The sequence below is a fragment of the Tupaia chinensis genome, unplaced genomic scaffold (genome assembly GCF_000334495.1).
Source record: "Tupaia chinensis unplaced genomic scaffold, TupChi_1.0 Scaffold000164_1, whole genome shotgun sequence".
Lineage (NCBI taxonomy): Eukaryota > Metazoa > Chordata > Mammalia > Scandentia > Tupaiidae > Tupaia > Tupaia belangeri.
The window spans coordinates 5,468,903-5,496,005 of record NW_006159638.1 but is presented as its reverse complement, the minus strand read 5'-3'; positions in this window follow the sequence as shown (position 1 = coordinate 5,496,005).

Genomic DNA, 27,103 nt, shown 5'->3' with positions numbered 1-27,103 from the left:
GAAAAAGAAAGATTAAAAAAAAAAAAAGAGAGAGACCTATCATGGTCATTGACTAACTGAGAGTATCATAATTCTCAACATAATACCACAGATAGTAGGGTAACTGTTGTCACTCTGATTACTAGAATATAATAAATAGTAATTTTAAGATATATTTAATCATACTATGATGGATAATAATAGTGGGACTCAATATTTTATTATGTATTACATTTATAACAATTGTATTTCATATTAGTTGATGCTTGAGAGTTTTTATTTTGAGATTTGTGATGCAAAATTAGAAAAGTTGTCAGATAGTGCCATTAGTGTATACAGGCATTTACACAGTAAATTTGTCCCTAAACGTCTCTGAAATTCTTTTGTTTTTCTCTCTACCTACAATGCCCTTCTTTGTTCCCTACCCTTCTTTCTTCACCCTCTAAAAATTTTCCCACTTGTCAAGTGCTCCATCTAATTGTTCCTTAACCCCTTAGTTGGACATAATTGCTCCCCTAGACCTTATTCTATGAATAACACATATGGAATTCATTGAATGCTACTGAATATAGCAATTTGTTGTCCATCTAAATTAACTTCTCCATCAGAACATTTATCAGATTCAAGAAGACACTTGTACATCAAATATTTCAATTCTGTTCTTAAATTCCTCAGAGCGTCTAGTGATTTTCACAGAGATAATGAATATTTGATAGATGAGGAGGGTCTTAAACTCATCTGCTTGCAGAGGGTATCTGGTCAACAGGACCCAGTGCTACTAAACCTGATACAAAGACATAGGTTAAGCTACTAGTAATGGAGCAAGTATAAGGCTACCTACTCACATCACCTCTGAAATGCTGGGTAGCCTTAATGAAGGCAGAACAAAGCCCTTCTGGGGTCATGGGAAACCCAATGTTAGCCAGGATGTGTCACTTGAATAAAACATCAATCAGCCTCCTTCTCCACAGTAATCACTAACCCAGGAAGTTAAGCCACTTTTCCTGGAGATAGAGTTCAGCTTATTTTCCCCTCTGACTTCATGTAAGGAGTGTGTGTGTGTGTGTGTGTGTGTGTGTGTATGTGTGTGTGTGTGTTGTGGGGGAGAGGGTTGTAAGGAATCAGACTCATCAATCATTAATCAATGATGTGGCTTTTATTAAAAATAAGAGATATGCTAAATTATTGTAGATTTTTTATAAAATGATCTCATTTCCATTATTTAATTTAAACTTCATAATAAATTTGGAAGGTGGTTGAGCATGTAATGCAGCTCCATATTTTTATGAATGAGAAAAATCAAGACTAGAGTCAAGTATCTTCCCCAAATTTCTGCAGAATTAGGATGTGGCAGAGCCGCCAGTAAACCCAGAATATTGGACACTCCCCTAGGGCTTTTTGCACAACACTATTCTGCCAGGCACCAGAATCTCTTCTTACTCAGGCTCACCTACCAGAAAGGAAAGCTAGTTTTTATAGATAGAAAAAGAAGTTATCCAGAATTTTGGGTTTTCTTTACCTTTTTTTGGTGTGTATATACTATATATACATGTACATATATATATACTGTGTATCTCTTATATATACTATATATACACATACATATATATATACTGTATATACACATACATACATATGTATGTATGTAGTGTACATACACATACATACATATATATGTGTGTATATATAGTTTTCTTTATCTTTTGTGTGTGTATATATATATGTGCACATATATATATAAGTATATAGTTTTCTTTTGATTTACATATAATAACCTGCATAACATCACATTTTTATTTTCCATATAACTACTCCTCTTTTCTATTCACCAGTTATACGTGTGTGTTTGCAAATGATGGCAATTAGCATCCTTGGGACTTTATCCATTTGTAGTGGTTATTCTAAATTCAAAGACAAAGACACACACACACACACACATACACACACCGTGATTTACCTTTCAGAGGAATGCCTATATAGAATAAACCAGCAGCAAAATTGAAAAAATGTAAGTGTAGAAAGAGCTGTTGAAAAATAAAATAATTTATAATAATATCAGCATGATCAACTATGCCCATCCAAAGGAGTGATAACTAGGTAGTTCTCATTGAATTGGTAGGCTTTGGAATTTGGTCTGTCAATCTCCTTTCTAGTTTTAGTGGACTCATAAATTTCTCAACAAAGGAAAGCAGCTGCTGTTTTATTTCCATATTCATTCTATCTTGTAAAAGTTTACACGCACAACTCTCCTCAAAAATCAACTCTATGGGAGACTGAAAGAGATGATTGCAGGCCATGACTCAGGATGGCTGAAAGTGTGAGTGGTTTGTTCAAGAGAAAAAAAGGGTTCTGAGGTGAAGAGAGTTGGTAGAAGGTAGGTACAGGTTAAGTCTTCTCAACGTTTCACTGTAGTCAGTCACTAACACTGGGTATATAGGAAATGAAGAAAGATGAGGGGTGGGAGGACAACTAAGACCAGAGTGGACCGTTCCTCTTCACAAAACTTCCACCAATATTCATAATTCTTTTCTCTCAATATAAAAATAATTCCATTATGTTGATTTGCTATTTCTTCCAATTATATACCTATCATTGCTCAATACTAAATCAAAAAAGACTAGAAAAAAATGGAAGAAAAGTAATTATTCCTGAGAAATGATTTGTCATGGCTTACTTAAGTGACCTTGACAATATAAGAACCTTTCATAAACAAGCTACAAAATGATGTCCAAATATTTTAGTTTGAGTGTATTATCTGGGATGTTTTATTTGTATTCGTCTATTAAAAAGAGTTGAAAAATACCAAAGAAGGTTTTCAATTACTGTAAGTAGATAATATGAATTCACATCATTCTGAGCTTTATGGACCACAATTAGTTAGGGGTTTATACTTATAATTATAACTGAATGCTCATGTTGAAAGAAAAGTCATTTTATATTAACATAACTTTATAATCAAGTTCCCCAAATGTCACACCCACAGAATCTGTTGCAGATACTAGTACCCTGGGAAAAGGAAAAGAGGATTTGCCCATGTTTAATTCTGCCTATTGTAGATTTTCCTTTCATAAAAGTTCACTGTATATAATGAGAAACTACAGAAAAGTGCTCTAAAGATTGGCAATCTCTGTGTAAACATAGCACACAAATGGGAAAACAATTCTGATAACTCTCAGAAACTAGGCAAAATACATCAATTCTTCAAAAAAATTTTAAATGTTTATAAGAAAAATCAAGATTATTTTGGCTATTAGCCTCATTTACTGGGTAATATGAGTCTTGATTTCACTATCCTTGCAAAATCAGTTGTTGAAGTAAATAGTAGCATGTTATGTTAGATTTTTTAAAGGGATAAACTGACACTCACAAACATTATAACCTAGATATCTGAAGCTTGGTTTGGGAAATAAAATGTAACTCAGAAAAGAATTAATATCAAAGGAACAAACTTGGTTATGCTGTTATATGTTGATTTCTTCATAAGTTGGCAAATTCTATGATAGTACTTAGCAGGGTAGATAGTAACAAAACTTGACCCCAAATGAAAACTGATCTTTGAGACTCTCTCCTCCAAGAAATATCCTTCTGAGCAGAGAAGGAAAGAAGAGGAAGACACTGGAGTTTAGTGGTTAAAAAAAAAAAAAAAAGAAGAAAGAGAACCTGTTTTGAGATCACAAGAAAGAAAAGCAAAGGAGAGTCAATGTTCTACTAAGTACTAGCTTGAAAAGAGAGAGGAAATGTATTGAGGGACACAATCCTAGGAGATAAAAGAATGGAATATCCAAAACATTGAAACAGGAAAAAATAAATAAATAAAAGGGAAACTATCAACTATCATTATCAGTAGGTGGAAAGTATGATGCTATTTTTGTTATTTGTAATTTGTAATAATATCTTTAAGAATCCAAGAGAAGTTTTTACATAAACCTTAGCTTCAGCTATCTCCAAAACATGACTTCTGCAGTTAAATGTTGATTATTTTTTGGCAAATCATATTGGGAGGTGTAAATAGAGAAGTAACTGGAAAGTTTGTGATGTGTAGTGAAAGGGAAGAATTCATCTAACAACTGTGTTCACGAAATATATGCAGGGTCTGTGTTTACTGTGGGCTCAGGAAAACAGAATGATATATTCCATCTTGGACTACTCTTTTCCAATTAGGGAAAATATGAATTAAATTAAGTAGAGTCCTGTGAAATAACTGCTTTTTTATATCAATGCTGAATTACTGATGGCCCATTTAGCCTACCACTGAAAGGAATCTGGATGGAAAACAATTATTTTATTCAGCTCCACATCTGAGTATGCAATATTTGCTTTTCCAACAGTGAGACTACTTTAGCCACGGTCATGATCACTTCTATAATCATGTGTCACTCACATGGTGAGATAGGATGCCTTAATGTACAAACCATCAGTTCATAGTCTTTCTTATAAAACCTTTTCTAGAACTCTGAAAGATATTAAATTTATTTCCCAAAGTTCTAAATATTATAACTGTTTTTTATCTACTTTGGACCTTACCTTTGTTGTTCAAACTTGATCCTTGGCCATATTTTCACTTCCACTCTGGTTCATTGTGTAAATAAAGATATGCTTTATTTTTAATATATTGCTTAATTTGTTTAGCCTAATAAAATCCTAATAGCCATTTTTAGGAGACAAGCTACTTCTAACCTGTCATTTTGACTTCATTATCTTTGAACTGCTCTCTCAGCCCTCACATTAAATGTCTTCTGGGAAGCAATGAGTTGGGTATTAAGACCTAGTAATTTAACTTTGATAATGCTTTAAGCTTAAAGTTTAATTCATGTACCTTTCTTTGCAAGACTTACCAAGTGCATAGGGTCTCTGTCCTCATGATTCTGATAAAATTGCATCTGTCAAGGGCACTAATGATTTCTACATTTTCTAACTCAACTACCAAATCTCCAACCTCATTTTTTTCCTGAATATTCAGCAATATTTGATACAAACGCATTATATTCTTGAAACCACTAGTCCTTCCTACTTCTTTTTTGTTTATTTTTATCTTTTTTTTTTCTTTTGCCATAGGACATGTGTACTCGCTGGAGAGAGACAGAAAGGGAAAGTGAGAAATCATTCCTCAAGGTGGATGGCCATCCTACAAACCCTTCTTTTCTATTCTCCTCCTGGATTATGGGCACATGAGCACACATGCCCAGTGTGATTTTCCAAATAACTGTTCCAGGACTCAAACTGTAGTCGACCAGGTGGGAACCTAGTACCTTAACCACCATGCCACCTGCTGGCCCCCTTTCCCATTTCTAACATCCTTTCCATAACATGGAGAGTGTAAAGTATATTTCACAGACTTTCTGAAACATAGATCAAATATTGAATTTAGGTTTGACCAATAAAAGTCCTCACGTGTGAGTTAGGAGGCAACACCAAGGCCAGGGCAGAACTCCTACTACTTTTTCTGTTTCTGTCAGGCAGACATGGTCTTCAGGGAGTTTATTTTTCTGGAACCTTTGGCATAGTTCTCAATGGTCAGCCATTGGATTTATTCATTTCAAAGTGGAGACTCCATTTGCTTTTGTAGATTTATAGATTTTTGTAGATTTTATTGTTTGCTTGACTAAAAAAATACTCTATCATCCTATGTACTCTTGGATATAAAATCTAAAGTTGGATGGTTTGAATTTTGATGTGGGGACCTTATTGAGGGTGCTAGCTCTCTGTCTCTCTTTTGTTCATATGAAAAATAAGCAAAAAATACATTTTTAACTATTAACAAACTAATATTAATTTATGTCCATATTTCACGAATGTTCTGAGTTTTAAACCTAATGTCCTTTTCTGTTTCAGGATTTCATCCAGGATACATTATATTTAGTTGTCATGTCTCCTTGGACTCCTCCTATTTATGAAAGTCTTTCAAATTTTCCTTAATTTTGATGACTTTGAAAATTTGTAAAATGTCTGTCAGTTAGGGTTTGTCCAATGTTTCCTTTATGGTAAGATCAGGGTAATGTGTCTGAAGGAAGAATGCCACTAGGAAAACACCATTTCATCACACATGTCAAAGGTAACAACCTATCACTTGCAATATGGATCTTGATCACCCGACTGAGGCAGTGTTTGTTGGATTTCTTCACTGTAAAATGACTCTCATTCTACTCCTTTCAGTACTGTACTTTCTGGGGAAAATTCAATACACACAGCTCACACATAGGAGTGGAGTGTTTCATTCTACCTACTGAGCATGAACTATATATATATATATATTTGCAGTATTTGATATTTATCTGCATTGGGATGTTTGCCTCTTATTTCTCATTTATTTACTTATTCAATCATTTGCCAACATAAATATCCACCAAGGGTTATTCATTTTATACTTTGGATGATAATATAATATTACTTTATTTATTTTTGCTTAATGTTGTTTCAGCTTTGGCTTTATTGAGAACCCTTTATTTGAGAGTGATACTAGAAACCAGTATCTGTATGTAGGTGTGTTCATTGCTACTGGGGTGCTGTTGCTTCTAAACCCTCTCCTTTCAGCTGACAGAGCAGGGAAATATAACATACATTCTATATACACTCATTTATATTATATATACACACACACCCACACACATACACACACACACGTATATTTATATATAAATATTTCTGTTTCTTTCCTCCTTGCTTTCTTTTTTTCTTTCTTTTTCTTTTTTTTTTCTTTTTCTTTTAAACAGTTCCTCTGTGTTGCTATTTTCCTCCGGCCTCAGGTTTCCAAGTAGCTGGGACTGCAGGTGAATATCACCACAACTGACTTTAGAGTGGGCTTTCCCATGTGGCCTCAGCTTACCAAATAGCAACCTTGATCAGTGTGCACCATACTAACTAGAACTATGCATACTTCCATATGTAACTATCTGTATTTATATTGTGTATAAGTGCATACTGATGTCTCCAGTTCTAATCCATTATCATAAGACTCACGCCAGCCTCCTTGACTTGCTGATATATAACTTCCCAATATCTGTTATTAGTATAATGAACTATATTCAGTTCTACTATGTATGTACCATGGCATGGAGATTCTTATACTGCATCCCTGTGAGAAACAAGTTTATAATTATTACTTCTTTACTGTTTTGTCCCACAGATACCACACACTTCCAGAGTTATTTATATCACTATCTTTTCCCCCACCTCTTTCAATAAGATATTTGATCCATTTATAATACAGTAATAGTTTAAATTATATTCTACATTCCATCCACAGATAACCTGAATATAATATATACTGTAATCATGAATATATTAATAGTTTTATTGGTACCAGCAGTTGGCATAATGACTCTGTCACTGGACTCCCATGTAGTCGACTGCAGTTGGAGTCCAGACCAGGTGGCTTAAACTCAACTTAAACACTGGGTATGTGTGCGTGTGTGTTCAAGATGGTGAGAGGAGAATGGAAGAGAAGGGATTGAAGCATGGCCATCCCATCTGGGGGTTGATTTCTGGCTTTCTGTCTCTCTGTCTCTCATCTCTCTCTGTCTCTCTGGAGAGCGCACACACCCTATAGCAAAAACCTCTCCCCCAAAAAATAATAATAATAGTTTTATCACCACAAAATATCTCTTGTGTCTTCATCTATTCAATCCTCTCATCCCCAACTGCTGGCAACTGTTGAACCAGTAACTTACTATAGTTTTGCTTTTCTAAAATGTCATATAATTGCAAAAATCAATGTATATGTGGCTTTTTCACATTAGCTTCTTTTATATAGTTATATACATTTGTGTATTTTCATAGTTTGAGAGCTTATTCTTTTTTTAATAATTATTTTATTTAACTTTATTTATTATTTATTCATTTGTTTATTTCAATTTGACCAGAAAGGGACAGAGTGAGAGAGAGGGGAGGGGAGAGAATGAGAAAGCAAGCCGCCAGGTCCAGGACTTGAACCACGGTCGGCCATGTGGGAATCCAGCGCCTTTAACCACCATGCCACCTGCCGGCCCCAAGAGAGCTTATTCTTTATTATCATTGAATAATATTCTATTATGTGGATATACCACAGTTAGTTTATGGTACCAAATATTCAGCACCTGAAGGCCATCTTGGCTGCTGTCAGTTTTTAACAATTATGTAAAAGCTGCTATTTGTGTGCATGTTTTTGTGTGAACATAAAACTTCTCTCAAGATAGCCATCAGAGGTAAAGAAAACTCTCTTTTATCAGAGACAAAATCTCTTTTCACTTATCAAACGGTCTGTGGCTTTCACCTTCTGCAATAATCTAAGGTTTTAGGTGACAAACACTGATTGACATAGTTCTCTCTATACTTTTTTTTAATTGATGCAACATATGGGGAATAACCACTTTTAAACAGAAATGCTCTCAATTTTTCCACACTTCTTTCTGCCTCGTATTTACTATAACCCATACTGTTCTCATCTTCACATATGCCTAGATATTTTTTGAAGGGGAATAAAAAAAGGAAAACAATACTTCCTCAAGCAGAAGACTTGGGAAGATTTTTCTCCACAATGCGACTGTCACATATTGGTCTTGAACTGAAGACAGCTGTTACAAACAACTCCTCAAGGAGCTTGACTAATTGCTAGCGACATGTAAAAATCATGAACAGAAATATTGCTGCCTGGGTAGTTTTTAATGAATTTTTTTTCTTTGGATAGCTAAAGAAAATACCTTCATCGAGCCCATTTCATAAAACCTTTCACTGGAACACATATGGTTCCCTTGTTAAGACACTGTTCACCCACATGAACATTCAGTGATTTATTTCCTGCCAAAAATTTGTGGGTATCTTAACTGTCATGTACCTGGCAATGTACCACCATACTTTACTCTAAAAACTGAAACTTACTTAACATTCATGGAGATTAAAAGCTAACTGAAGATAGCAAAATAAGACCAGCAATGTAGTTAGGTGCTCAGTGGAATTTTATGTTCCTCGTTTATTGTGTGGTCTTCAAAACAAATATGTGGGTGGAAGAGATGTAGATGCAAATTAGCAGTATTCACACATCCTGAATTAGGAACACTGAAATCACAGAGCCAAATTTCTCTACTTCACATCCATGTGATCTAGGGATATAATAAAGACAAGAGAGTCTGACATCGTGTTACACAGGAAAGATAAAGAGAAAATGAAAGTCAGTACATTAAGGAATGAAGACAGCAAAAGGCTAAAGAGAGAAACTATGAGCGTTATTGATCAGGGTGTCACAAAGCACTATCGGTTGAGGATTCCAAAACAGAGCTGGATAAAATTTGCTGGTAAATTATATCATTAAAAAATTAATTCACATTTAGTTCTCTGCTATTTGGTAAGATCATTCATTTTGTTAACTCCTTCTATTCCTGGGGTCGCACTTACAGGAGTGGGCAATGAAGTGGACAGATAGGCAATGTGGACAGGTAAGACAATTACTGAGATCATTTGAACTAAAGATATTCACTTTTCCCAATTTTGAAAATATTTTTGAGTACAGTGAAAAAAAACTTTAAGACCTTCTGTATTCTTCAGGTCACAATGTGAAGATAATTATTCCAGAGAGTTGTTTCTGATGGTGCACGGAGGTAGCAGGTGGTATTACTCTAAATGGTCTCTTAGTTGAGTGCTTCTTGCCAGTTGTAGTTATTTCTTTCCAGGTCTGTATCCCATACGGAATGCTAAATTCTCATAATAAGCACTCAATACGTATTTGCTGATTCAATAAGTTTGTGACTTAGAGTTGGAGAGACATACAATTATAAAGATTAGCTCTGCCATTTACTATGACATTTTGAAAAAATGTACATAAGCTCTAGTTACCATTAATTCTTCATTTTTAAAATTGGAATGATAGTAGTTATGTCTCCCAGGAGAGTTATAAGGAATAAATGAAATAATGTAAAGACTTAAAAGAGGATAAGGTTTGGCACATAGTGGGTGCTTGATAATTGTTAGAGTTCTCTCATTTCATCTGATTTGATAGCTATATAATCATCTATTTTAAAATGATAAGCATAAACACCTCCATTGATAATAAAATTGAGAAATTTCAGAGATCATCAAGAACCCATCACAGCCTATCCTGTGTGGTTTTGCCTTTGTTTCAGCATTCTCTTCCCTACCAAAATTCACTGCCTTTTCAGGGATCTCCTGGTTGCTCAGACTACTTCCTTAGATACCTGAATTGACTTTGTCATTCCTGTACTAGTAGGAGGTTTGTAGTACAGAGAACTGGATTTTATCACTAAGAAACCTTATGCAAATCACTGTACCTGTCTCAGTTACAACTTACACATCTACAAAACAAAGAAAATAACTTAGACTTTGACAGTGCTTACTTTGCTCATCTCAATTACTGAAGTCAGAAGAGCAGAAAAAGAGAGTGACCATTTCAGTTCTCCAATAGTGTAGGCATTAAATTAACATTCGCCCAAGCCATTGTTCAATAAGTGTAACATAAGAACAATTTGCCAATTGATCAGAAGCAGATAGATACACACATACACACACACACACACACACACACACACACTCACATGCATGCACAAACTGGGAACTTCAAAAAGTTCATGGAAATGTATGTTATAAAAAACTATGGATAGATTTTTAGAAATTCTTGCACTAAAATAACCTCATACTTTAATTCCACTTTTCCATGAACTTTTTGAAGTACCCCGTACATATAATTTATATATTATATTTACCTAATCTCAGAAGTTGGGAGGTAAACATAAATGAAAGTGCTTTGGAAAGTATCAAACCTATGCAAACTTAATATGAAAGAGTTAATTATTCTCTGTACATCTCTTTAATTCAATATAGCTTCCACAAATTCCCTTAGTCTTATGTCCCACTTCCCAACATCTGTCAATATTCATTGGAAAGTTAGGTCCTTTAACACGAGATGAACCAGGAGGACATACCATCATTGGATAGCACTGCTAAGTGTGTGGTGCTGGGATAGCTCCTCTGACTGAGATTAGCTAAACTCTTATTGGCTCCACTTGGTATCATCATTCCTTGTTGTTGTTTTTAAGACAGTGAGTTATTAATTTCCAGAGATTTGTACCCTCTTACAGCCTTGGCTTCTCTTTTTCGATTTACTTAAAGATTTTCACATTGTCAAAATGATCAGTCACTCCTTTTTCAGCTCTACACCTGGATCTCAGTTCAATCCCATCCAGGTGTCCCTTGACTCTGATTCAGCTCCATTTCCCAGTTGTTTTGAGAGATTTTTGCTATAGGGCATATAGGCTCACCAGAGAGGCAGCGTCAGAAAGCGAGAAACCATCTCCTGGGGCCACGCAGCAATCCCTTCTCCTCCAGTCTCATCTCAGGATTTGGGCACACACCCACGTGCATCCCATATGAGTTTTAAGTTGCTGGCTGGTGACTCAAATCACAGTGGGTCATATGGGAGTCCAGCAACATACAATTACATCATCCGTTGTTCCCCACTTCTCAGTTTTTCATGTGTCAGCTACTCCTCCTGCCTTGCATCCCTCTTAAATAGTGGAATGTGGCAATCCTGTAGCATTTATGGCTCATCCTCAGGCTATTTCTCATCTTTGCATTAGTCTTCTTGAATTTATTATTTTAGAGCTTATAACATATTTCTCAGACATGCAACCTGCCATTCCAGGAGATGTATCTATAGAGCAAGGCTTCTCTACTACCACAGGCTGAGGACCTAGGAAGAGGTGTCATGCTGCCTGCTACCCTTCATATTCAGCCCTGATGCCTCTTTCTTTTGCATGAAGAATAAAGAACACTTCACAGAAGAGACTGCTTCTTCATAATATTAGAAACAAATTATCTATAGACCATCCAGATTTCAAAAGACACTTAAATATCCCTATAAGTAAAACAATAAAAATCTTAAATTATATTGACTAAATACTTTAAGTCTTCATTAGGAAAGAATGAATTGAAAATACGAACTATGATAGTTAAATGTGAATATAATAATCAGTGACTATTTTTATAAATATAAATATTAAAATGTGAGCATCATGTTGTCTCGATTATGATGTTATTTGACTTTTTTTTTTTTTTGAGAGGTTTTTGCCTTAGGGCACGTGTATTCGCCAGAGAGATAGAAAGTGAGAAATCACCCCCTGGGGGGATGGCTACGCTGCAATCCCTTCTCCTCCATTCTCCTCTTGGGATCTTGGGCACACACGCACATGTGCCCGGCGTGAGTTTCAAGCCATCGGGTCTGGGACGCAAACTGCGGTCGACTACATGGGAATCCAGCGACATAGCCATTATGCTAACTGCTGGTCCCTGTGATTTGACATATTTACCTCACCTTATTGGATGTGTACACCCTCTCGACTGAGATTAGCTAAACTCTTATTGGCTCCACTTGGTATCATCATTCCTTGTTGTTGTTTTTAAGACAGTGAGTTATTAATTTCCAGAGATTTGTACCCTCTTACAGCCTTGGCTTCTCTTTTTCGATTTACTTAAAGATTTTCACATTGTCAAAATGATCAGTCACTCCTTTTTCAGCTCTACACCTGGATCTCAGTTCAATCCCATCCAGGTGTCCCTTGACTCTGATTCAGCTCCATTTCCCAGTTGTTTTGAGAGATTTTTGCTATAGGGCATATAGGCTCACCAGAGAGGCAGCGTCAGAAAGCGAGAAACCATCTCCTGGGGCCACGCAGCAATCCCTTCTCCTCCAGTCTCATCTCAGGATTTGGGCACACACCCACGTGCATCCCATATGAGTTTTAAGTTGCTGGCTGGTGACTCAAATCACAGTGGGTCATATGGGAGTCCAGCAACATACAATTACATCATCCGTTGTTCCCCACTTCTCAGTTTTTCATGTGTCAGCTACTCCTCCTGCCTTGCATCCCTCTTAAATAGTGGAATGTGGCAATCCTGTAGCATTTATGGCTCATCCTCAGGCTATTTCTCATCTTTGCATTAGTCTTCTTGAATTTATTATTTTAGAGCTTATAACATATTTCTCAGACATGCAACCTGCCATTCCAGGAGATGTATCTATAGAGCAAGGCTTCTCTACTACCACAGGCTGAGGACCTAGGAAGAGGTGTCATGCTGCCTGCTACCCTTCATATTCAGCCCTGATGCCTCTTTCTTTTGCATGAAGAATAAAGAACACTTCACAGAAGAGACTGCTTCTTCATAATATTAGAAACAAATTATCTATAGACCATCCAGATTTCAAAAGACACTTAAATATCCCTATAAGTAAAACAATAAAAATCTTAAATTATATTGACTAAATACTTTAAGTCTTCATTAGGAAAGAATGAATTGAAAATACGAACTATGATAGTTAAATGTGAATATAATAATCAGTGACTATTTTTATAAATATAAATATTAAAATGTGAGCATCATGTTGTCTCGATTATGATGTTATTTGACTTTTTTTTTTTTTTGAGAGGTTTTTGCCTTAGGGCACGTGTATTCGCCAGAGAGATAGAAAGTGAGAAATCACCCCCTGGGGGGATGGCTACGCTGCAATCCCTTCTCCTCCATTCTCCTCTTGGGATCTTGGGCACACACGCACATGTGCCCGGCGTGAGTTTCAAGCCATCGGGTCTGGGACGCAAACTGCGGTCGACTACATGGGAATCCAGCGACATAGCCATTATGCTAACTGCTGGTCCCTGTGATTTGACATATTTACCTCACCTTATTGGATGTGTACACCCTCTCTGTTTCACTATTCATACCAGGGCATTGCCACACTTACTCCTTTGCCCAAAATGTTGCCTAGCCATTCCTAATTTATTCATTGTTCTGCCCCAACTTCCTTGATTCTTAATATGCAGTAGCGCCTCCATAAATAATTTTCAAATGAAAATAATATCACAACTGCATAAGTAAATAAACAGATTTACTCAAGGTCTCAGAGCAGGTAAATGATAGCACTTAATCCCAGCTCTCTTCACATTAGATTATGTATTCCTTTCTTGATATATTACATTATCTAGTTGCCATGGTTCCTAATACTGAATGGGGTCTTGCAAGGAAACTCCTAGGGTTTCTAGAACTTTAGGCTTTCACAAGCTTCACTGGAGAGTTATAAATAAGATAGTGTGGGTGAAATGTGCTGGCAGAGGGATTTAATAATTCTTTCATCTCTTTTTTTTTTTATTTGGAAGATTCAACCATTATGACAAAATTACTATCCAACATACAAATGAAAAGATCAGTGAGAAAAGAATCAGTTTTCATCTGTTAATTACCCTAAGTGTTTTCTAGAATAGGAAAGGCTTTGATGATATGCCGACTGATCATTTCTATAGGGAGAGAAAGGCATAAATACTTAACATAAACTTTTGAGTCCTGCTGTCTGAAATAAACTTCAAACTTATTAAGAGGCTTAATAGCCACACACATACTACACACACTTTTGTTTCTATTTGTCAATAATTACATGTACGATAAAAGATTTTCAAGAACAATAAAAAATATGATGGGTAATATTTATTGATTTTTTTTCTATTGGCTAAAAAAAAAAAAGTAGTCATCCTATAAAAATGAGAGGACAAAGACTAGCACAAAGGATGATTACCAAAATCTCATTGCTCCTAAATACTTTCAAATATGTATTTCTAGTCATAGGTAGGTATACATATATCAACATTTATATTTTTTAACAAAATAATAATTGTTTTTATGTGATTTTTGTACAATATGTAATACAGAAAGAAAAAATTTCCATATCTATAAATACTATTATATAATATGATATTAATGATTAGAGAATATGATATATGAATGTATTATATTTTGTCAAAATATCTATTATGATAATTAAGATGTTTCTGATACTTTTGTATTATAAGATGCATGGAAAAGCATTCTTGAATATAGATTATTTTTTTAGTTCTGATATTTTAAAAATATATTCTCGAGAAGTAAATTATATCAAAGTATTAACATTTTGAAACATTTATGTCATATCACTAAATTGCCGAAGGGTTGTATCATTTTTATCCTCCTGATACATTCTAAATTCCTTCGTAGCAAAAAATTTGAAAGGTTAAGTTGTGGCAGGTCTGGATCTGCCTTGATCATTGCCGTGTCTTCGGCATCCGGGATAAAGTCAAGTATGTTTTAGTTATCTAGTGTGTTGTTGATGAATTACTGAGAAATGAATGAATGATGAATAAAGTACACTAGGAGAAAATATCATTCTAAAAGAGAATATCAGTTTTTCTTAATAGATTATACTATATTCAGTTACTTTATGCAGAACAGAAGAAACATTTATGTTAGACAAGTTACTTACTACCCGGGTGACAGAAAAATATAGTCACAGCATTAGTATTTTTTCCATCTACCTGTTAGAATGTATCATGTTTATGGATCATTAACTTGTTCAAGTTTATTAATGATTATTCCCCAAATTACTCCTCCAGTGTTTCTCTTATTAATGGATTGCATCACTGTTCCTAAATATGAAGACTTCATATATGGGACTCATTCTTGAAAATATTTTCTCTCATTCATGTTTTCAATGAACCACCTAATCTCAACCATTTTATCTCTTTAAAAGTGTTTATTTTTTTCCATGAGACAGAGCTGAGAGAGAGAGGCACCCCCAATGGTGTCCTCATACCGTGAGTGACCCTCAACCTCAGCCAGTCAGGATCAAGGGCACATACACAAGAAGTCCAGAGTGCACAGGGAGACCAAAATGTGAACCTAGGACCTGTCCATGTGGCAGGAGTATTGCAGTATCACTGTGCCACTAGGGCTGGCCCCATTCTACCTCTCAATTATCTCTTATATCTGAGTCTTTCTCTAGCTTTACTGCCACTACTTTGTTCTAGGCTTCTATCATAGCTTCTCTGAATTACAGAAATAGTTTTATAGTTAGTTTTCTTCTTCAGTCCGGAGTAATCTTCACATTACATCCAGAACAATCTATCCAACGTGAAAATACGGCTATTTCACTCTTTGTTCAAAACCCTTTCATGGGGGCCATCATACTGGTCAAGGAGCTGGACACCTACATGACTGAAAGTGGTTCAAGTCCAAGACCTGGCAGCTTGAAACTTGTGCCGGGTGCATGTGGGTGTGCCCAAGATCCTGAGAGGAGAATGGAGAAGGGATTGCATTATGGCCATCCCCTTTAGGGGATGATTTCTCGCTTATCTCTTCAGAGAGCGCACATACCCTATGGCAAAAATATCTCTCTAAAAAACACAAAAGACCAAAAACAAAACAAAACAAAACAAAACCTTTTATGCCTTCTAACTGTTCTTAAAGACCACAGCCTTAGCATGTTAACAGAAAGCACAGCATAGCAGGGACTCCCCAGTCTATCATGGTCCAGTATCTCCATTAACCCCACCTCCTGGAATACTGTCCTTCCTCAGGACATCTGCTTCAGGATGTTTGTACATGCTGCCTTCTATACTCACAGCATTTTTTTTTCATCAATTCTTACTCCTTTATTCATGCTTGTGTATTCTTTAGGAATCTGTTGAGTTCAGTGTCTCAAGGAAACCTTTCCTAATCCCAGAGTGTGATATCATCCAGGCACTCTCCTATACCCTGCACTGTTCTTTGGAACCTACTATCAAAACTGTAATTGAGTAATTTTTGTATGTAATTAATTGTTTAGTCTGTGTGCTTTTCAAGAGATCTAAGACTGAGTCTATCTTGTGTATAACCGTATCCCCAGCTCTGGTTTGCAGAGTTAAAACTGACTAAACATATTTTCAATGAAAGAATGAATAATAAGTAATGAACAAATGAGAGAAATTAGTAATGACATTTATGTGTATATGCCTAATTTTAATTATTTTACATTAGTTTATTTTGTGTGTTGAGATACAGAGAGAGAGAGAGAGAGAAAGAAAGAATCTTTTCTTGCTGCAATCATCCTCCCAGCATTCTTTCCAACCAGGATCACAGGCATATATATATGTGTGCCTAGTGTGTTCACATCAGTCTTGGACTTGAACCCTGGACATTCCCATGTGGCTCCAGTATCAGGATGTGGTGCTTGCTTCTGTGATACCATCACAGGACATCAATTAAGTTTTTAAAAATAACAAGTAGTCAGGCAGTAATTTATGGACAGCACTCTTCTCAGAAACTTTTCTTCTGCTGTTTTGTCATGACTTTGGACCTCCACATGGCCAGAATAATGGTCAAATAAACTCTTATTCTTTAAATAATAATAATAATAATGAGTAGCCTTGTTAAGAAAAAGGAAGACATCAACTTCATTTACCACAGTTAAGATTTCTATCACTCCTTAATGCACTTATCTTATTAGCAGACTTCATACTAAAGGAGCCATCTTCTCTGTGTTTGAATTTGAGCAAAAGTACAAATTTATTCTTAATGCTTTAAATTATTCCACTCTAACCCTAAACTTTTGGATTAAAAATTATATCCAGTCCAGATGCCTTGAAATCTGATGGTAACATTGCTTGCACATCACCTCCTGACCTTTGCTCAACCAGCAAATTGAAGTTTTATGTCCCTAGAGTTAGGCTGGAATAAACTGGAAAATAGAGTTTTCTTCACTATTAGTTCTAACCTATCTAATCTTTTTTGCTCAAGGGATTCCCCTCAGTTCAATTATCTCATACAGGAGAAGATATAAAAGTCTTACCTATTTGTTCATCATCTAACAATTTCCAGTGGGGTCATTCATATCTACCAGACAGTGCTCCTGACCACTCAACCTTACCAGAACTAAGAGGGCTATAAAATAATGTGAGTTATAAAGTGCACCTTTTTATATTCACAATTTAACTTTCCAAGGCTTTTCAAATAATAGTTACCATGGCAGCTGGTTGACAAAGTAGATTGATCTTTTATCTAAAATTCATAATAATAGCTACCATGGCAGTTGGTCAACTAAGTATATTGATACTTTCATCTAAGGAATGCAACATAATTATTTAATGTTTTCAATGTTATTCATATCACATTTTCATTATGTTTATACCTAACTAGGTAAAGGTATGATAGTAAGACAGACCTCCTAGCCAATGAAGAGATTGAGGATATGTCTATGTCTAGATTTGACATATTTTTTAGTATAAAGATAAATTGTCTTTATTATTAGTCCCCCAAAATAAACCCAATCAAGTGGTTAAAAAAAAATAAAACGGCACTGAATTTAACCAATAACTGTATCACAGGTATAGGTTCTGTTCCTAACTACACAGTCGAACTGTTTGAGTTATAATGATCACGTTTGTAGCTTACCTTTGTTTTTTCTAACAGTGACTCATGTGAAGATCATGAACGACCACGAGGTCCACCTCTGTTTCAAGAGTCATAATATCAAGACTATTTGATAAAGGTATCATGAAAAATTTAGCAGCAAGTGAAATGTAAACAGCAAAGGGACCAAGTGAGATAAACACTCTACCCAGCCCTAGACTATGAGTTGCTTTTTAAAACACAGTATGTTTCTCACATTCTGAATCAGCAGGGTATACAACAAAACAGCAAACTTGGGAACAGAAAACATCTTCTACCTATTAAAGCATAAAAAGAAACATCTCCCCATAGCCAGCAAAGCTTCCCTACAACAGGATACAAAACATTAGTTTCTTTGATTTAATTCAACTTTGCTTTTATTATTCTAACTTTTTTTTCTTGAACTGATTTTTCTCTCTATTCAGTAAATAACTTCCTTGACAACAGGAGCAGGATTTTACAACCCTCTCTATCTCCCTAGCACCTAGTTTATTCCACTCCAGTTTGAAACTGATGTGATTATATAGTAACATGGCATGAGAGAAAATAAGCTTCCTAGCAATCCTAGACTTTCTACAAGTCTCTCTACTTAGAACTCCTGTCTACCTCTATCCATCTGCCCAACTCCTAGAATATATCAAGGTCACCTTAGTGTAACTTCCTCCAAAATCTTGATGTCTATCAGGCAAAGATAATTTGCCTAATGGGTGTTCTGTAACTCCTTAATCATCAATATTTTAGCACTTAACAAGAAAATAAAAAATATTTTTAGTACTTCTGATTTATCCAAGACTGTCCATCTGTGGGGTTCACATTGATCCCTTCATTCATTTCACAATAGAATTCTAAAGAATTTTTTAATGTTAAATGTGAACGACTGATAAGAGTTTATAAATTAAGAAAAGGGACTAATAGGTACTAATCATAATTTACATTAAATTGTAGGCATTGTTTTTCTTCTTTTATTTCATTGTAAAACTCCAAACATTGCATTTTTACTCTAAGTATAAAATGTAATCTTTATAATGTCAAATATTCATATAAAGATGGTTAATTAGCTAAACTCTCCTTTTAAGGCAAGTGTCTCATTTAATAGGAATTTAGCTAAAAATAAGAATAAAAACTTGTATGTTTGTCTTGTCAGTCAAGGAAACGCTTATTAAAACACATTTCTAAAGAAAACATGAGAGAGAGTAAGTTTTTCTAATAGTCTTTTCTTACAACTTTTGATTTAGCTTTTTCATGTTAAACTTTCTTTGAACAAAACTCTTTGTGATCAAATTTCTGACTTCATATCTACATAAACATGACACAAATGTTACATTCTGAATGACTTATTTTCTTACACTTTTAAAAATATGACAGTAATAAGGTTGTGTGTGCATGTGTGTGTGTATAATTTGTTAGTATTCATTTGAAAGCTTTCAAAAAATTTTGAATGCCTTATTAGTTTATAAATAATTCTCTTCACCTCACCTTAAAAATCTTAAGACTATATGGTTAGATATAGTTTTTTTTTTTTTTTTTTTTTCACATCGGGTCTGATGATGTGTTTTCAGGATTTTCAGTGTCTTAGGTTTATGAGATTCACCTCTATGTTCAAGATTTTTTAATGCCTGGGGAATCCTAGCAGCTTATATTTGTATGTATAAAAGATAGGCCAAATCTCCATGGGAGAACATTCAAAATAGGAACCAATGTACCCCTGCTTACTTTATGCATTAAACATTTTTCTCCAAATATTTCAGGAATGAGAGTTTTTAAAAATTAATATCCCAAGTATTTTAAAATAACATTCTTTAGTTACTATTAATTTTTCATATTAGGGCAATTTAACATCTGCAGAAATCTGGGTCTTTTATAAAGTCCTTTCTTTTCTTCTTCTATGAAACACTTTCTTCTATAAAATCCTATTAAATATCTTTTATGTGAATGCCAAGTTAATGCACACCTAATCATTTTAGTTTTAAAAAAAGAACTCAAAAGTTTTAAGTTAAGAAAAATCTAAACAAATTATGTTTTATTAGTTTAAATTAACACAGATATAAGCAGTGCTTTTCGGAACAAACAGGAAAGCCTATGCTGTTTCAGGCCTATGATAGGCCCATGTGAGGACTGAGGCTATGAAAAATTGGAAAAATTACAAGTGTCTCTCCATACAAGCATCTGGAATTACATGATTGTTTTCACTTCTGTGAATCATTATGGTTAAGGGTGGTTCTAGATCCTTCCTCATAGATTATTGTACATTAATGGCACCATGCAAATACAGTCCCTAGTTGGAATAGTTACCTCCATGCTTACATTGTTCACAGTTTTCTAGACACTTTTCCATCAATCCAGACCTGTTCAGATACCATTGTAACCAGTTGCGTTATGACAGGTTTCTTGCTTTAGGGCTCAAGAAGATAATAGCTTAGAATTTCTCCCTTGTCATCTTTAAAATCAATATCCTTAAAACAATCTTAGCACTCCCTTCTGAATTTAGGGCTAAATCTATATTCCAGCTGGAGTCAAACAGTCATATAACACAATCACACACACACAAATTCTAGCCACAGATTTGCCTTATGTGGGAACATGGGATTTCAATCATGTAATTCATAGATGGGAAAACCTGAAGTCCTGAATGCATAGTTTTTATGAGCACTGAAAAATCATTATAAGTATACTTCTTCATATACTGTAGGACATTTCAGTCTTTCTGTCCTACTTTTCTATACGCTGTTCCACCTTAAATAAGATTCACAGCACTTCAAAGCCAATGTGTTTGGGGTACTTCACAATTTCAAGGTTATAATGACAGAAATACACATTTATTTCTGAGTCTCACCACTGTAGAATTACAGATAAGACATTTTTTATTTACTTAGACCCCTCATAAGCAAGATTCTATGTAAGTAAATTAAGAGGTTGGTACACTATAGCCCAAATTTCACATCTCCACGCAGCTTTTTTCCATTTCTATTCTTGTTAATCCTTTTGTTTCTTCATAGTACTGGTACCACTTGAAAAAGTGCAGATTTATTTGTTTATTCATGTTGTCTCTCTTTACACATCAAATTCAAAACCCTATAAAAGTAGGGGTTCTCTTTTCATTGTTCAATTTGGGCCTCGGAATAGCACCAACTACATTCTATTAATATATGCACTGCAGATATTTGTGCAATAAAAGAAGGCGTGAACATGAAAGAAAAAAGATTCATATTTAATAGAATATAGCTTATTTCCTCTTATAGGTTTGGAGGGATGGTATTGTGAACATCATCTTTCCTTATGAAGTATAAATGGTAAATGAAGACTAAATCTCCCAGGAAACATGATTCTGTCTCCCCTAAGAGCAAATCCATATTTACTGTCTGGGGAGCAAAATAAAGCAGGGCATGAAGGACTTAGCTATTAAGCCCGAGGCATTTGTACTGTGCTAAACAATGTAATGGTCACATATTACTGAAGGCAGCTTTTAAAATCAGAAGCATGAGTAGAGAGTACATCTATAACATAGATTTCACTGTTCAGAAAAATCACTAGACTCAGAGTTCTATATCAAGAAATGAATAAGTCTTCAATAAATGTTAGCAATGAGGGTTAATGTCAGTATAACTTTTATTATTAGTTACACTTTGTGTGAATATTTGGATGTGTTTACATATGTGAAATGTATAATCGTTAAAGGTATCAGTCAGATTTGGTTTCAAGTCCTAGCTCTGCCATATACCAATGGGTGACTACAGGCAAGTTCTTAATCCCTCTGAACCTAGTCTCCTCTCTATTTCCCTGAATTATTGTGAGTAGTAAGAAACATAATGTAAGAAGGTGCTTGATCCATGTGTGGCATGATCAATCATGATGATGATTAGAATGGCAATATTGAGCAACCAACCGATAGCATAGTGATTAGGTTGCTGGACTCCCACATGGCCAACCATAGTTCAAGTTCCAGACCTGGTGGCTTGAAACTTACACCAAGCATGTGTATATGCATGCTCAAAATCCCAAGAGAAGAATGGAGGAGAATGGATTGAGGAGCGGCCATCCCTCCTGGGGGAGAGGGTTGATTTCTTTCTTTCCATCTCCCAGCCAAGCATATATTCCCTATAGCACAAATCTCTAAAAAAATTAAAAAAAATAGCATTATCGATTCATTCAAATTAAAGTCATGTAAATGGAATAAACTGGAGTGCCGGCATACTAAATAAAGTTAACTTTCCAGATAGAAATATAGTTTCTGAGAGAGGCCTTAAATAATCCTACATTTCTCTTAAACCCTTGATATTGTAATTCAATGCAAGTGGATGATTCAGCTGTAGACATCACTTAAAAATATTATAGCAACTGAAAGAGAATAAAAAATAAAAATGAGAATATATATGCCTTGTTTCATGAACAAAACACAAATGTTTTTAAAGGTCAAAATATTTTAATGATAACTCATATGGTATTCTCAAAAAAGATCTCAGTATAAAAATGCTTTGCCTCAAAAAATGTATTTGGCTGTTCTTCTATTTGGAGTTTATTTTAAGGCTCAAAAAAAACCTGATGAGTTTACTAATGGTCCTTGTTTTCTCCTTGTTCTCTGAGCACCAATTTTTTTTTTCTCTGACTGGTAAAGTTTTGTTGTGTGTTTCTATACTGCATAAACACACAAGGCAGAAATTTCACCAATTATCTTTCAGTCAGACAATACATTAACTTAAACAGTCACTAGTATATATCACAATTTCATCAGATACCCTTTCTAGAAATAACAATAAAGTATGTATTGTGGGGATTAGCTTAGTAGCCCTAAGAAGCAACCAAACCTAAAAGTAGATGTATGAAGCTATCAGAACTTAAAGTATATTGAATAAATAGAATCTCAGTCCCCCAAAGTGGTAAATACATTGATTGTAGCTATAGTCATAGATTTAAGTAGATAGATAAATGGCCATAAGATGAGGAGCAAAGTTTTGAAATAGGTAGATTTTCTACCTGCTGTTCTTTTTATTCCATATCCCCAGTGCCCAAAGATTATACCATGTCTCCTGTTCACCAATGGCACTCCCAGTATAGGTCTTTCAGCAACATTGCCTTCTCCAGAGTGTCCAGAATCATGAGGTGTGTGTGTGTGTGTGTGTGTGTGTGTGTGTGTGTGCATGTGCACCCTGTGTCTCCTGCCCTTACACATAGATTTCTGTGTAATAATAGAGAATTTTAATCCAACATTGTCATTCATCTTGGGAGTTGGGAATTTATAGCCCATGAGCCAAATCCAAATCATCGTGGGCTTATGCAAGTAAAGTGTCTTAGGAATACAATAACATCCATTTATTGATTCTTCTATGAATGCTTTCATGCTACAATGGCAGAGTTAAGCAAATGCCACATAGACCACATGGTTCACAAAATGTAAAATATTGACTATCTGCCCCTTTACAGAAAAAGTTTGCTGATTGTCTGTGTACCTCACTCAGATCACATTCTCTAATGACAGTTTTAGTTTCCACCTCCCAGCCACCCTCATGGATCCTTTCTGGTTATCTCAGATTTGGAGTTTTTATCTTGTCTTCTCTGACTTCCGGTTTGCTCCCACAAATGTTGAATATTTATATTACAGCAAAAGCTGTAAGTGAGGAACTGCTATTTATAGTCACTCACTTTCATTAGGTTTAAATGTAGCTCAAAAAAAATTGTTTGGGGTAAAGTCACCTTACTCTCCTACACACATATTGCCTGCAGTAAAAGACAATATGCTTAAATTTCACAAGCTTCTAAAAGTAATGATCTATCTTGCAATGCTTCATAGGGGTTCCAAGTGCAGCCAAAATTTCTTCTAGAAGTACGAATTTTAAATGTGAAAAAGCCTAGGAGTTTTAATTAAACTAATAAATGATTATCATGAACTACAAATATAACCTTGATTAATGAATTTCCACATAGCCAGTCCCCAATCCCTCTCTTTGGGCATGACATTTACACCCAGATAACAACTTACTTTAAAGTTTCACAAAAACTTAAAGGGACAGAAGACAGGGCATGAAAGAGCTTTCATTTTCGTATTTGTCTTTTTTTGAGAGTTACTGCCAGTTCGTACAAGGGCTACTCTGTTTGCCTACAGAGTCCCTACTCTAACAGAATCTCATTCATTATTTATAACACACATTAAGATACTTTGAGTATGGAAGATGCTACAGAAAACCAATTCTCTTCCTTTTATTGTGTTAATCCTGGATTAAAATTAATGAATTTTATAGCAGAAAGAAAATGAAATAATGCATAAAGCTAATATGGCAAATACAATAGAATTCAGAAAATTAATTTTTAATACATTTCACTTTGTAACTTCTTGGTTGAGTATGATGTGATGTCTGCTCTTATTCTGTGATTTCTGTGAACCTTGTGGTAAAAATCATTGCAGCAGATGGTCTGTCTTTACTGACATAACAGTGGTGAAGTTGTCCAGAAATGAAATATGAATTTAACCACAACAATGAATCAAACTGCCTCAAGTCATCATGTGTACCCTTTATTCCTGTAATATCTGTGTTCTGCACTTTCCCATCTGACAGCTTCATGTTCAAGATAGGAGAACTGGAGGTTATTTCATAGCATTAGAGCCATATCATAGGAAAGGAACTCTAAGTCCACAAAGTCTTAGTTAGCATTTGAAGCAAACATGGTTAAATATAAGTAGAAAGTTTAAGCAAAAACCTAAATGAAGTATTTCAACCAGAACATACATTTTGATAGTACATTTTGTGCAAAATATTTACTACTTGTATGGCTTTAGGATGAAGCAGCTTCACCACTATAGGCATCTTTTATTGTCCTCTGACTGTGAAGGGTCAATGAGTAAAAGGCCACCACTAGCATATGCAGCTCTGTAATAATAATGTTTCTCCCTGCATAAACTGAAATTCTAAAAGCACAGCTTGGTTCAGTTAGAAGACACTTCATATATGGGCAGATATAGCTGTGTAGCAGAGAGAAAGTCTTGGCTGACAGAGTGGAAATGTTATTTATCCTTCATTTTCCCCTCTAGCTAGACACTTTTCTGCAGTGAACGCTCCGCCAAAACATGTATGGTAGCCCTGGATAAGAGCCCAAGAAGTAAACAATCTCTAATTTCTTCATCTGCCCTATCATTGGCTCTTTCTATAGCTATAATATAGAAGTGTAGTGTTCAGAGTAAGAGAACTTATGATTAGATCAGACATGAAACACTGCTTACATTTCTGTGTACCCATAATGTACATTAACAACCTGGAGTGTACATGTACAAATAGTCTAAAATAACTACAACAGTGAATGGTCACTAAGCCACACCATATGAAAGTAATGAATAGAAAAACTATAATTTCTGAGCATGAAAGACAAATGGCTAGAGAGAAGCAAGAATGAAAAATAAAAAGGGGCTTTTTTTTTTTTTCTGGATAAAAATAACACCAAGGCAGATTTTAATATAACATAATAAAGAATTTTCAATAGAATTATTCAAATGACAATTTTTCTAAAGTGTCACTGAGTATTAGGGTAGACACAAGGAATCTAAAAGATAAAAATTCTACCCTGAAATATTTTTCAAACACTTGCCATATTCCAAGCTCTCTACTAGCTGCTAAGAACATGCAGATGTACAGAAACTAGTCTTTACTCTTGAGATACAACACAATATGCAAATAAATATGTACAAAGTTAAAACACTATCAACACAAAAATACTATTATGATTTAAAGAAAATAAAGAGAATCTTCTTTTTTTAGATAAGAGGCTAAAGAATTTTTTATTATAATTTCTAATTTACATGTAGTAATCACACATTTTTGTGCAGTATAACTTGGTTTCTCAACACAAGTATACAATACATATCATCAAATCAGGGGAAAAATATATTCACCATCTCTGTCATGTATCATTACTTTGTGTTCTGCGCATTCAAAATGTGCCCTATTTTGAAATTCATATTGACTTGTCAATAAATTATTTTTTCAACATACACAAAACCATAAATGTAATATACCATATTAACAGGAAGAAAGATAAAAACTATATGGTCATATCAACTGATGCAGATAAAACATTTGATAAGATACAACATCCCTTCATGATCAAGACTCTCAGCAAAATCAGCATAGAAGGGTCATTTCTCAATATGATAAAAGCTACATATGAAAAATCCACAGTGAACATCATCCTCAATGGAGAAAATCTGAAAGCTTTTCCACTAAAAACGGGTACAAGACAAAGATGCCCACTTTCTCCACTCCTTTTCAATTAGTCCTGGAAGTCCTCGCCAACGCAATCAGAAAAGAGGAAAAACTAAAAGGCATTCAAATAAGAAAATAAGAGATGAAACTCTTTCTATTCACAGATGACATGATAGTATACATAGAGGACCCAATGGTTTCCATCAAAAATTTCTGGAAGTAATACATGAATACAGTAAAGTTACAGGATACAAAATCAATATACAAAAATCTATAGCATTTCTACATATGAACAACAGGCAGACTGAGATAGAACTGAAAAAAGTTATTCCATTTACCATAGCCACAAAAAGTATAAGATACTTAGGAATAAATCTAACCAAAGAAGTTAAAAACCTCCCCAAGGAAAACTATGAGAAGCTAAAAAATGAAATTGAAAATGACATAAAACAGTGAAAGGATATCCCATGTTTCTGGATTGGAAGAATTAATATAATCAAAATAGCAATTCTACCCAAATTATTCTACATATTTAATGCAATGCCAATAAAAGTACCAGACATATTCTTCACAGATATAGAAAAGACAATCATAAAGCTTGTCTGGAATCATGAAAGACCCCTTATTACAAAAGCAATTCTGCAGAAGAAGAGTAGAGTGGGCAGCATCTCACTCCCTGACCCAAAAATATACTACAAAGCTGTGGTAATCAAAACAGCATGGTACTGGCA